The sequence below is a fragment of the Helianthus annuus genome, chromosome 3 (genome assembly GCF_002127325.2).
Source record: "Helianthus annuus cultivar XRQ/B chromosome 3, HanXRQr2.0-SUNRISE, whole genome shotgun sequence".
Classification (NCBI taxonomy): domain Eukaryota; kingdom Viridiplantae; phylum Streptophyta; class Magnoliopsida; order Asterales; family Asteraceae; genus Helianthus; species Helianthus annuus.
The window spans coordinates 59,235,889-59,249,176 of NC_035435.2; positions in this window are offsets into that span (position 1 = coordinate 59,235,889).

Sequence of the window (13,288 nt, forward strand, 5' to 3'; positions counted from 1 at the left end):
TTATCACAAATGGATAGTAGAGTTTGAAGACCCAAATAACGATGAGCATGTCTGTAACATCCCAAATTTTATCATTTCTAACGAAGCAAATGAATCAACTATCCGAATTGTTTTAGTGGATCAGTTAACAGGTTTTGGCGCGTAAGATTGTATTTAATGGATTGGAATGATCCGGTGTATTGTCGTACAGATAATTTCGAAACCGAAACGCATGAAACGAACTGCAGGGACCTGATTGTCATTATCTGAAGTGAGTTTTATTAGCTTTATGATGGTAATGCTTTATGAATTAAAGTTGAGGGACTTCATGTAAATTTCTAATCATCACCTTTCTTAAAATAAAATAAAATAAAAACATAGCATCGTATAACCATAAGACATCATCATCATCCACAAAATTGAATAACCCTACTATCGTCACCTCCTAATCGGCCTCTACACGCACGCTCGCTTAACTTGACAAAGAAACACAAGGTCGCCTTAAACATGAACGAAACCCTATGCTCGTTGAAACGCTAGACCTGGTAACATTTACTTCAGGGCCGTCTCCCAGAACAATAATAAAAATTTGGGCGTTGGGCGAAACAAAAAAATTAGGCCCACTTATTATAATATAAACTCATCAGTTATGTATTAAGAAACCATAATACGAAGATAATTGTTACAAAATAAACAAAACAAACCAAAAGTGGTGTAGTTTGATAAAAATATGTTTATACACTCTGTATATATAAATATGTGATTCAAATTAGTGATGTTTTTAGGCATAACATGTCGTGTAATCTCAGTTTATAAAACGTTAATATTGTTTTTAGAAAATGAATCGTTACAAAATCATTAACTAAAAATAAAAGTTAATCATGGGGTTTGAACTCATGACCATAAGACTATAACCCTAAACATTAACTAAAACTAGATCAAACTGTTAATTAATTAAGTGGATTGATAAATAAAAACGTAGAAGACTAATAGTTGAAAATTGTTTAAATAAAAATACACCGGAGGGGATTAGAACTCATGACCTTGGTTTTCAAATTTGAGTGTCTTAACCATTGAACTAGCTTCATATTTTGGTTATTAAACTCATTTATTAAACATTTAACATAACGGTGCTCATTAAAAAATCTAGGCCTTGAAATTTTGTCGAGCCCTATAAACCCTTTGGGCCGTGGCGTCTGCCCCGACTGCCCAACCCTAAAACCGAGCCTGATTTACTTAATTCGATATCCCCATTCATTCTTATATGTGTGCTTAGTTTTAAGAACATGTTGCTTTCAAATTGATGCCTCTCCTTCAATCAAACCCATGTTAGTTGGTCGTTAGAGCATGTGGTTACCATTGTCGTGGCTGGATTTTAGTAGTTTGTTGGTTCTCTTTGTTTTAGGGTTTAATCGATGGTGGAGACCCGGATTTCATGACAGTCTCGGGTGGTTGATTGTACTCGCATACCAAGTTAGCTTCTGAACCGTGTACTCGCGCCTGACTATAGTTTTGAGTGTGTTAGTTATGTTGTTTACGGGATTCTTGTTAGGGTTTTTGAACCGTGTACTCACGTCTAAAGAGGAAGAAGGAGGTGATAATGTCGACCTTGCTTTAGGTTGGTACGTGTAGCTACGTTAGTTAATAATCACTAACTAAAGATCACCTCAGGTTAGTCTTGTTAATTCAAATTGCCATGGGGATGTGTAGGTGTGCTTAGGCAAGTTCATAAACGAACTAGAGTGGTGAAGATGATAAAGCTTGTTACGGATCAGATGGAGTATGTATGCATGATGGTAGTATAAATTTGATCTACTATTATGAACCGTGGATTTAAATTGGGGTTGTAAGGAGGCCATGATTTGGGTGATGGTTAGGATCTACGTATGGGGGTGTGTACATGAAGTATGAATTAAACAATTAAGAGTGTGTTAGAGCTTGGCTTGAATTTTTAACTAAATACGGGTGTCCGTACTGAAGTCGTAGCCTACTACTAATAGATTCTTTCCAAAATTGTTTTTTTCATAACTTCTTTGTTTTAAGTCTATTTGCTTCACCGTTTTCACCTACGTCTTCGTAATTCAGCCCTCTCTCATGCCATATATCAATATCTTCATATGCACTCATTCGTTTTTCTCGAAACACGTCCAATCTTCGTGTTTAACCTACAAATGCTTCTCGTAATTATTCAATTTCACACATTTAAACACATAAATACTCATAAGGTTAGTCACTTAAGCATGTTAAAAACCATTCCAAACCCATCCCATCATGTGCTACGAATATGGAAACCGAAGTTGAAATTTTGTATATTAAGCATTCTAGCATGCACCTTAATTAGTTAAGCATGCTAGCATGCATCTCAATTCTCTCATCTAGATTTTAAAGAATATGGTTTGTGAACACAGAGCGGGCTGTGACTATGTTATCGTATGTGAGGGTCTATAGGGTTTTAGTAACCTTATTCGGGCTGTGGGTTCGTATTCGAGTACGCATTTACAAGACGCTTGCTTCTATACTAGAAGCTTTGCAACCGGTGAGTTCTAATTCACATTTTTTAATGTTTTTAGGGTTGGGATACATGCTTATCACATGTTTTCATACATGTTGTGAGTTTTATATATTTTCGAGTTTTGTGATTAATTTTTTTATAAACGTTATCCCACGCGGAATGGTTTTTACGGCATACTGGTTAACTCGACTTTATTAGTCCTGCATAGCTGTATGATGTTTTATTAGTGATGTGAAGTTGTTGGGGTATGAGGCGTTGTAGGTGTCGATATCAATAGCATGACATGAGTCATGTAGAATTTTATTCTGTGATTTTATCACTAGGTTTCAAACCGTAGTAGTGATGGGAATTTGAGGGTAGTTGTTATCAGGTAGTTGACGTGCTTTAGACCTTGTATGTGTGTCTATGTGATTTAGCATCCTTGAGGTGCTTGATGCTGGTTACTCGTGATGGGGTCGTTACCTTCGGGATGGCGTCAGATCACAAGAAACACCCTTGAGGTGTTTAATGAATAGCCTTAGTGGCAACGACGGACCCTTCGGGTAATATGCGGGTGACGAACTCTTCGGGGTCAAATTGGAGGTGACAAAACCCTGACAAGGGTAATGATGAAAGCCTACGGACAACAATTGATTTGTTAGGTTCCCACATTGTATGCTTATTTGTTTCGCACTAGTTAAATGGTTGGCAAGTGATATTTATTTATGTAGTTGATGAATGATGATAAACTATGTGGGTGATGAATGATGATAAACTATGTGGGTGACGGATGGTAATTAATTATGCGGGTGACACATGATGTTTTATTATGCAGTTGTCGAATGGGGTTAATTATGCGGGTGACGAATGATGTTTATTATGCAGTTGTCGAACGATGTTAAATTGTGTAGTTGTCAAATGAGGTTTAGTCGCAATTGAGTTTATTCTAAGGAATGTCTTGTGTGTTTTGGGGACAAGCTTTAATAGGCAGTCGTACTTCACGATAAACGAGTCTTTTAGGCCATTAATTGTCATGTCTGATATTTGGGTTGGTTTGTGTCACAACCCCTAATCCCATCCTGGGAGCGGGGGCCGTGAGCCAGTTTCGGTGGTATCCTGTTTGTGTAATTTGGCAGCGGAATTTTTTCATCAGGACAGTAGTTAGGAAATATTTTATCAGAGTAAATGATGTGCACAAAACGCAACATATAAATTACATCAATCATGGCATAAAACTAACCATTTTTTAGTACTAATGTTGGAAAAGTGTGCTTTTATCTTCCTTTTGTATTTTCAGGATTCAATGAGCTCAAATGAACAAAAGAAGAAAAAAGGCAGCTAAATCTAACATAAATACAAGAAAAGGAACAAGCGTGGCATGCCCGACCTCCCCACAGCATCTTCCCAAGCAAAACAAGAAGACAGAAGCCTGAACACGCCCCATGCTCAGTGAGCACGGGGCGTACCCAAGTGTCAGCAGAAAAGACAAAGTGGTAGAAGCTTCTATTGCCCACCACGGGGCCATGCTCAGCAGACACGGGGTCGTGGTCAACTATAAGATTCGCGAAATCTAGGCAAATCTTGATAGTACAGATATGCTTCTGCACACGGGGTCGTGCTCAGTGGACACGGGGGTGTGGTCAACTAATGCAGACAAAAATGCATTTAATGAAAATGCATTTAATGAAGAAAGAGAGTAGGATGGGCACGGGGCCGTGCCCAGTGGACACGGGGCCGTGCCCGAGCTTCTGTTCAGCCTATAAATAGGAGTGCTTGGAGCTCTTGCAACTCATCCCTTGGCACACCACCTCTCTCACACTTCACCCACCACCCACCACCATCACAACACCATTATCCACCACCATCATCCATTGTCCATCATAGAGTGTGTGAGTCGTCTCGGGATCCAAGATTGATCGTAAGAGTTCTTGACAATCAAATGCCATGTTTGCCTAAGTCTCTTACATCACTTGGTGAAGACAAGTGTTTAGTGTAATACTTTTTATTTTTAATCTTTTGCACTTTTTAATTGGTTTTATATTAATGACTTTAATTACTAGTTTCTTATGTTGAAGGTGATTCTTCCTTATCGTTTGTCCGTGGTGTCTTGGTATTGTTTTACTGTCTATATAAAATAAAAGATTTTCACCATTCATATCTCCACGGTCTATATGGAGGTATGTTGGCTACCTGGTCGGGGGTTAAGGGAACGGTTTGGTAAGAGTCTTGCCATTGTTCAGTGTATAGATCCTGCAAAGGACCTGGGTCAAATTTAGTAGGACCTCCTTCAATACCCAACGGTATTGGATGGCAGGGGTCCAAACTCTTTGATCCCCTCATAAGTTAAACTACTATTAAAACTTTAACCCGGCTACTTAGGACTGTATCCCTGCTGACTCAGACTACTTAGCCGAGGGTAACGTCGCCTTCAAAAGAGAGGCCTACCACATTATGCATTAATAACTTAATTAATAATCTTTCAATAATCCGACCCTTTAGGATTGTATCCTTGCTGACTCAAACTACTGGGTTGAGGGTAACGTCACCTTCAAAAGAGGGGCCTACTACAATAACTAAGATAATCTCTTAAACAGTGCAAAAGTGCGAAAATAATCAAAGGTTACACTACACACGAGTCGGATCCAAGTGATTCATCTTGTCTATCTGTTTTTATTTTTATTTTACTTTTCAGCATTTTAGTTAGTTTTATTTTCCTAGTTTAAAAACCTTTTTCTAACATTTTGATTTGATTAGACGTTGAGGATAAACCGGTACTAAAAGCTCTTGTGTCCTTGGACGACCTCGGTATCTTACCAACACTATACTACGTCCACGATGGGTGCACTTGCCCATATGTGTGTTTAGTGTTAGTAAATATCGTGTTTATAAATTTAAAACTTGGCTAAAAAGTGTAAAAATGACTTAAAATATACATCAAAAATATATTACACCTAACGCACATCAGTAAAATGCCACATTTTCATAACATTAAACACATGGGTAAAACCCAAGTTTCAGTACACACATTTCATAGGAATAAATCCTATTTTTATTTAAGAAAAACATCTATTTCTTTTAGGTAACTTTATTGCCACTTTTCCAAACCTTTAGTGCTGTCCAGCTGGCTTCTATTTGGCTTTCACATATTGTTACCTGAAACGTGTTTTAAAAATATTTTGTCAGTGGAAAATACTGGTGAGTGAATCCCAGTTTAATCAAGTTTAAATAAAAACCAATTTACGGTATTGAGGGCACATCCGCAATTACATTTGTTTCCAAGATATACAATTAACATCCATGGTACTGTCATACTCAACTTATGGAAATGTTACTACGCCCGTAACAAATTTTGTATACAAAACCCAACATACCCACGATAATTGTATTCTTACAAATACTCAATAACTGCTTAGTATATGTTTAATTAAGTGAGGTTTTGTAAAAACCTTTAACAAAAAGAGGATTACTCACATTGCTGTCTTAGGGTTTTCAGTAAGGATTTCCTGGGAATAATCTATAAATTACACAAATGCATGTGTGTTAGTATAATAACCCATTTTAACATTAGTAATACCCTCCTCGAGACGGCATTCCAACGACTACGTCGGGCAGAACCACGACAGCCGTTACGGAACCCTAGATCAATCGGGCAGAGTATCTAATACGTCTCCAGGGGTTATGATACTTACATCGTAGCAGAACTTCGCTAATTGGGGGTATAATACCCGAGTATTACTTCTACTATTCTGAAATTATGATTGAGAAATGAAAATGGGACGAACAGACTGAAGATCCGAGGCCATCTATTTATAGTTGCTGATTCTGGCTTTGTCGCGGCCCGTGTAACACAGGGGCAGGGCCTACGTGGCCCGCGTTGACCTCCGGTCAATGCGTAGCCCATCCGGATCACTATGTAGGCTCGACATGTGTTGGGCCAAGTGGCGGCCCAGGGTTGCGCCACTTTTCACCCTGTCGCGGCCCGCGTAAGGTTGAGGTGTGGCTTACACGGCCCGCCTCAACTTAAAATTTTGATTTTTATTTTATTTTTAATGGCATAACGGATTTTGGGCTCGGTTTTCACATACGGGGTGTATTTTAAGACATATCGAGATATTTTAAAATATATTAGGGTGTTGGAAAAATTATGAGGGTGTCGGTTTTATTTAGAATTGTTACATCCTCCCCCTTGTTTTAGAGCTCGTCCTCGAGATCCACTGGAACAAGTGCGGATATTTCTTTTGTATTTCAGATTCAAGCTCCCATGTGTACTCAGGTCCTCTTTTGGAGTCCCACTTCACGTTGACCAGAACTAATCTCTTATGCTTGAGATTCTTGATTTTCCTATCTTAAATTTGTAGAGGCCTTTCTACATATTTTAACTGTTCATTTACCTCTATATCCTTAAGAGGCACTACGAGTGATTTATCAGCTAAGCATTTCTTGAGATTAGATACATGAAATACATCATGTATTCCTGCCATTTCCTCTGGCAGTTGTAGCTGATAGGCTACAGGTCCTATTCTTCTAATAATTTCAAAAGGTACAATATACCTGGGACTTAGCTTTCCTCGTTTGATGAATCTTACCATTCCTTTCCAAGGAGAGACTTTTAATAATACTTTATCTCCTATTTGGAATTCTAACGGCTTCGTCTGTTATCAGCGTAGCTCTTCTGTCGATCACGTGCTGCTTTCAGTCGTTCCTTGACTTGAATGATCTTGTCGGTTGTTTCCTGCACTATCTCAGGTCCAGATAGTTGTTTTTCTCCAATTTCTGCCCAACAGACTGGGGTTCTGCACTTTTGTTCATAAAGTGCTTCGAATGGTGCAGCATTGATACTTGTGTGATAACTGTTATTATAAAAAAATTCTGTTAAAGGTAAGTGATTGTCCCAATTATCTCCGAAATCAATTACACAAGCTCTAAGCATGTCTTCCATTGTTTGAATTGTCCTTTCGCTTTGTCCGTCCGTTTGAGGATGATAAGCTGTGCTTAGGTTCAGCTTGGTTCCCATTGCTTTTTGGAAACTTGCCCAAAAATGATAGGTAAAATGGCTATCCCTATCAGAAACAATTGATAAAGGTATTCCATGTAATGAAACAATTTCATTTACATACAATTTAGCTAATTGTTCCATACTAAAAGTTTCCTTCATTGGTAGGAAATGAGTTGACTTGGTTAGCCTATCTACAATCACCCAGATTGTATCATTACTTTTTCTTGTTTTGGGTAATTTGGTAACAAAATCCATTGTTATCAATTCCCATTTCCATACTGACATTTCTAACTGTTGCAGCAATCCTGAGGGTTTCTGATGTTTAGCTTTAACTTGTAAACAGGTTAAACACTTAGAAACGTAAGCTGCTATATCTTTCTTCATTCCTATCCACCAAAAATCTTTCCTTAAATCCTGGTACATTTTATCATTTCCTGGATGCATCGTATACTTAGACTTATGGGCTTCTTCTAATATACGATGACGTAGGTTTCCTAATTTAGGTATCTACATTCTCTTTTTATGGAATCTCCAAATTCCATCTGTTCCTTGTTCTAATTTCTTAATCATACCTTTTAATTTTTCAGTATCATCCTTGATTACTGATTCTTGTGCTTTTCTAATCTGATCGTTTAGATCTACTTGTAGATTTAATTTAAGAGAATGTGCCCTTTTTGACTTTTCATGATACTTTCGACTTAAAGCAATTCCATCCAACGTCTTTGTCTCATATTCAACTCCTTTTGCCCGAAAACATACTTTAAACTTTTATGATCTGTGAATATGGTAAACTTTCTACCATAAAGGTAATGTCTCCAAATCTTAAGGGCAAAAATTATGGCTCCTAATTCCAAATCATGGGTTGAATAATTTTCTGTGACAACTCGAAATTTAGAACTTTTCTTGTGTCTCGATGTAACATGCTTGTACGTTATGTGACTGGTCAACCGATTAACTTAATGATAAACGTGAACCTTTTATGTGAAATGTGTCTTGTTTGTGTGCATGTATATATATATATACGTGTTATAAGTGAACCGAGAACCCAACCCGAGAACAAAGGACCCAACTCGAGACCATGAGGTCTCGAGTGTATAGTAACCGACTTGGGCCTTTGGGCCGTGACCCCCTTAACCGGCTTGTAAGCCCATTAGGGTACACCACCTTAGAACTAGTATATAATCTTGGGGGTTATGCAACTTTGCCATTTTCTTGAACAACACACACTCTCCTATATTCCCTCACACTAAAACCCTAAGAAACACAAGCACACACTCCATTCTCGGCCAACACTAGGATTCTCGGTCAAAGCTTGGAAATCGAAGTTCACCTTTCACACCTCTTAACCGGTTAGTGATCTTTGTTATGTTTTGTGCTTGTATTGATGATCTTGACATTTTGTTTGCTTGCTAATTGTTATGATAAGTGTTGGTTTGATAGAAAATTGTATTTGTTGACAAAAAGATGATATTACATGTATGATAATAATGAACCGGTTAACATGCTTGATTTCGGATTGATGATGTTTTGGTATTTAAAGGAGGTTGAACCACTAGTTTTAAGGAGCATGAAATCGGTTTGCATTTGTCATGAAATCGGGTAAATAAAGGACCGAATTGTGGTCTTTGGTTCAAGTGTTTGATAGTTGTTCATGTATAATTAGGAAGAATGCATAATATGCTTGAACAAAGGTTGAATGTGTTATGAATATGCTTGAATGTTTGAAGAACATGAAGAACTTGTTGAATATGCTTTGAATGTGGGTTAAATGTTTGAATTCTGCTTGTTTGATCTGATTTCGTGAATGGTTAGACAATAAAACATGTTTTAGTGGATAGTACAATGTTTGTGTTGCATGATATTCAAATGCTATTGGATAGTACACACTGTGCAGAAACCAGCAGATGTTGGGGAGTCGAAACCCTGGTTGCGACTCGAAATCTCCACATTGCGACACCAGTTGCGAGTCGAGAACACCTGGTTACGACTCGCAACCATAACATGACAAGCCGAGATCATGGTTTCGAGCCCGGTTACGACTCGAGACCAAAACAGCACAAGCCGAAACCGTGGCTGCGACACAGGTTGCGACTCGCAACCACCAACAGGCAACATAAACAGCATGACCCGCAACCATGTTTGCGAGTCCGGTTGCGACTCGAAACCGCACTAATGGGCTTGCTTAGTTATGGGCCTAGGATGGTGGGCCGGACTTAAGGACTTCTGTATTACTGTTGACGTGTTGTTTTGGGCCTGTTACTACGAGCCCAACTGTTTTGGCCTCACACATGGACTTTGGGTTTGTATTTGACTGTTACCTGTGAACTGTTTATGTTAAACGTGTTGCCATGATTATTACCTGTGTACAATACGTGTTGAACATACGTGCACTGCTTGGCTTGAATCTGATACGAATAATGCCTGTGATAGGACTTAATTGATTACCTGCAACTTAATTGACTTTCCGTGATTAACTGCCGAGCAAACCAAGGTGAGTTCACACCCTTTACAAAGCATGGGATTCCCTGGGTTGGGAACGGGGTTAAGGAACGTGGGTTCCTCGTCCTCCTTGGGTAGGACGGCTATGGTTCAGGAATGTGATTCCTCGTCCGGATGGACGGATAACTCGTACTAGACCAAAACTCTATCACGAAGTCCCTCCTTTTGTATCGACTAATCGCCGGGCCAATGGCGAGCGGGACATTAGTTAGATAGCGCTATTTAGGTCTGACAAACCTCACACCGTGCCGCAGAGGACGGGCGTGAACTAATGGATCTGGGGCACGTCAATGATGATAGACATTGATGTTTTCAGGGCACATAAACATGACTACAGTCAGCAGTCGATATGGTAACGAGTCTAGTGTACGCATGGGGTAGCCCCCACGGCCGAAATGCCTGATAACTATCATGGGGTAGCCCCCACGGCTGGAATGCCAGAGTAACTGGGAATGAACAAGTCACGTTTTTAAAACTATGGGGTAACCCCCACGGCAGGATGCCAGTTAAAGGAAACTATTTTTGAAATAACTAAAACGAACACCCAACTGTGAACTCACTCAACTAGTTGTTGACTCGTTACTACATGCTTTGCAGGACCATAGGTACTCAGCTGGAGCTTGCATGGAGGAGAGTCGTTGTGGGACACGGATTGCTGCGTGTCACGTTTTAATTAAACATTGAACTTATGTTATAACTTTAAACTTATGCTTCCGCTTGCAACTTAAATTGTTTGTTTTGAAACACCAATCGTATTGGTTAAACTTTTATAACTGTTTATGTGACAACCCGTACTCTAGACTTATCTTGTGTAACGTTATATGCTCACGGGAACTATATTACTTGAATGAATTCATGATGTTATATGAATGTTATGTGTTACGTGGTTATGTGATTGCGTGATATGTTGCTTAAACCGAATAGTATTGGATTACACGAAAACCCACTCGGTCCATTTAGTGGACTCGAGACCATGAGAAAACCCATGTGGGGTTTCGGCCCACTTCCCTTCACACGCATATATACACACATTACCTCTAGGGTTTTAGTTTTACAAACTTAGCAATCAAGAACACACACACACCAAACGCTCCCTCTCTCGATCGGAACCCAAGGCAGCCGACCCTCTCAAGTCTCGAAGTTCCTTGTAATCGGATCATCCCTCGTGCACACTCTAGAATCGGTTAGTGTTTATGGTTGGTTGTTCATACATGATGTTATATGATTTCATGTTTGATGATGTTTCTTGCATGATAATCTAGGGTTATTGTATGTGATTGATGATGTTCATGTAATCGGCTCATGTATAAATCTGATAGTGTTGGTATAGCTCGAACAGATTGATAATCATATTAACAGATGTAATTACACACAGGCTAGGGTGCATGCTAGTTAGAATCGGCTGGTTTGGTAATCCGATTGGATGTTTGTTTGATTTAGTTGCTACTGTTCTCGATGATAATATGAATGTTCTTGAATACTATTCATATGTCCGATTAGGGTTCATAGAGTTTATGTAAATATGTTGCTAAAGACTCTATTTGATCGATAATTGCCATATTTTGGAACTGTTAATTATCATGTTTGATCTGTTTCCGAAACTGATGAATCTGTTTGCTGAAATCACGGATTAGTTGTTATTGTTATTTAAGGAATTCAGGAAAGCTGTTACACGCATGGTTGCGACTCAGATTGCGAGTCGGGAACCCACAGTCTCGACTCGAGACCACAACGACATCAGCCGCAATCATGGTTGCGAGTCCCGTTGCGACTCGTAACCGGACCATGATGAACCGAGACCAGCCATTGCGACTCGCAACCTACTGTTGCGACTCGTAATCTCCTGATGTGACTCGTAACCCGGTTGCGACTCGAGATCCCCGTTGCGACTCGAGACCACCTTTGCACGTATACTGTGTTGGGCTTTCACTGTCACGAGCCCAATCAGTTGGGCCAAATAATTGAACTTATGACTGCATGTTATTGGACTGTTATCATATCTGCTATTGGACTGCTTATCTGATTGGACTGATATGTTGTTATGGGCTATTATGGTCATTGGGCCGGGTTATGATTGGGCCGAACACTTAGATTGTTTATCGGATTGCTGATACGTGTACGTGTTTACCGTGATCCTTGCATGCTTGCAACGTGTTAACTTATGTGATACATACGTATGATACTTGAACCAAACCTGACTTATGTGATCACCGTGATAGGACGTGGTTGACCATTTACTTGATACCTGTATTCTTTGTGTATCTGCCGAGCAAACCAAGGTGAGTTCACACAGCCAAGGCATGGGGTTCCCAGGGTGGGAATGGGATTGAATGAAATATACGTACATACTTAGTTAACGGAACATAATGATATGAGTCCTCAGGGTGAGGGTGGTAAGTGATGAGATACAGCTAGACTAGTATACCTACTTGAACTGATCTTCGCACACACGCCAGGGGTTGGCTGCGATATTATGACTAATCTTCGTACACATGCCTCAGGAAGGCTGCGAACTACACATACTAAAACTTCGCACACATGCCAGGGTGGCCAGCGATACAAATATACATAGTCTAGGATATTTGGGAGTATTAACCCCAATCTTCGCATACATGCCGAAAGGGCCCGCGATACGAACCAATACTATACATGAACAATGAACGAACTAATACGATGCATGATTAGATGAACGAACGCAATGCTTGCTATACTATTCTATTACTGAACTTACTTTCTGTGAACTCGCTCAACTAGTTGTTGACTCTCTGCTGCATGCCTTGCAGGACCTTAGGTACTTTATGGAGTTTGCACAGGGAGGAGCAGGTCGTTGTGGGCAAAGGATCGTGAATACTATTTTAACACTTATGATGAGTCATACATTAATATTATTGCTTGGGTTACTTAAATGCTTCCGCTATACTTAACTATATTATACGTTCAATATGATTGGTGGTTAGGATCCTGGTCAGTCATGCCTCCAAGCGGTGATACTCCGCGTGTGGATTTTGGGGGTGTGACAGATTGGTATCAGGGCCATTGGTTATAGAGAACTTGGTTTTAATATGGGAAATACGTTTTTATTAAAACCAGACTATAACCAGAACAAGTGCTCTCAACGATCCACAACGACGCTTCGCTCCACGTGCAAGACTCGACATCCTAGGTAATAAGGTTTATGATTATTGCCTGTTTGCTAGAACTGCTTAGAACTTTGCTCGCATTACGCTTAGATACACATGCTTTGATTACATGAGAACACCTATATGCCTATACTTTTCTGTCATCGCCCTACACGCGAACCACTCTCATTTACGTTACTTTTA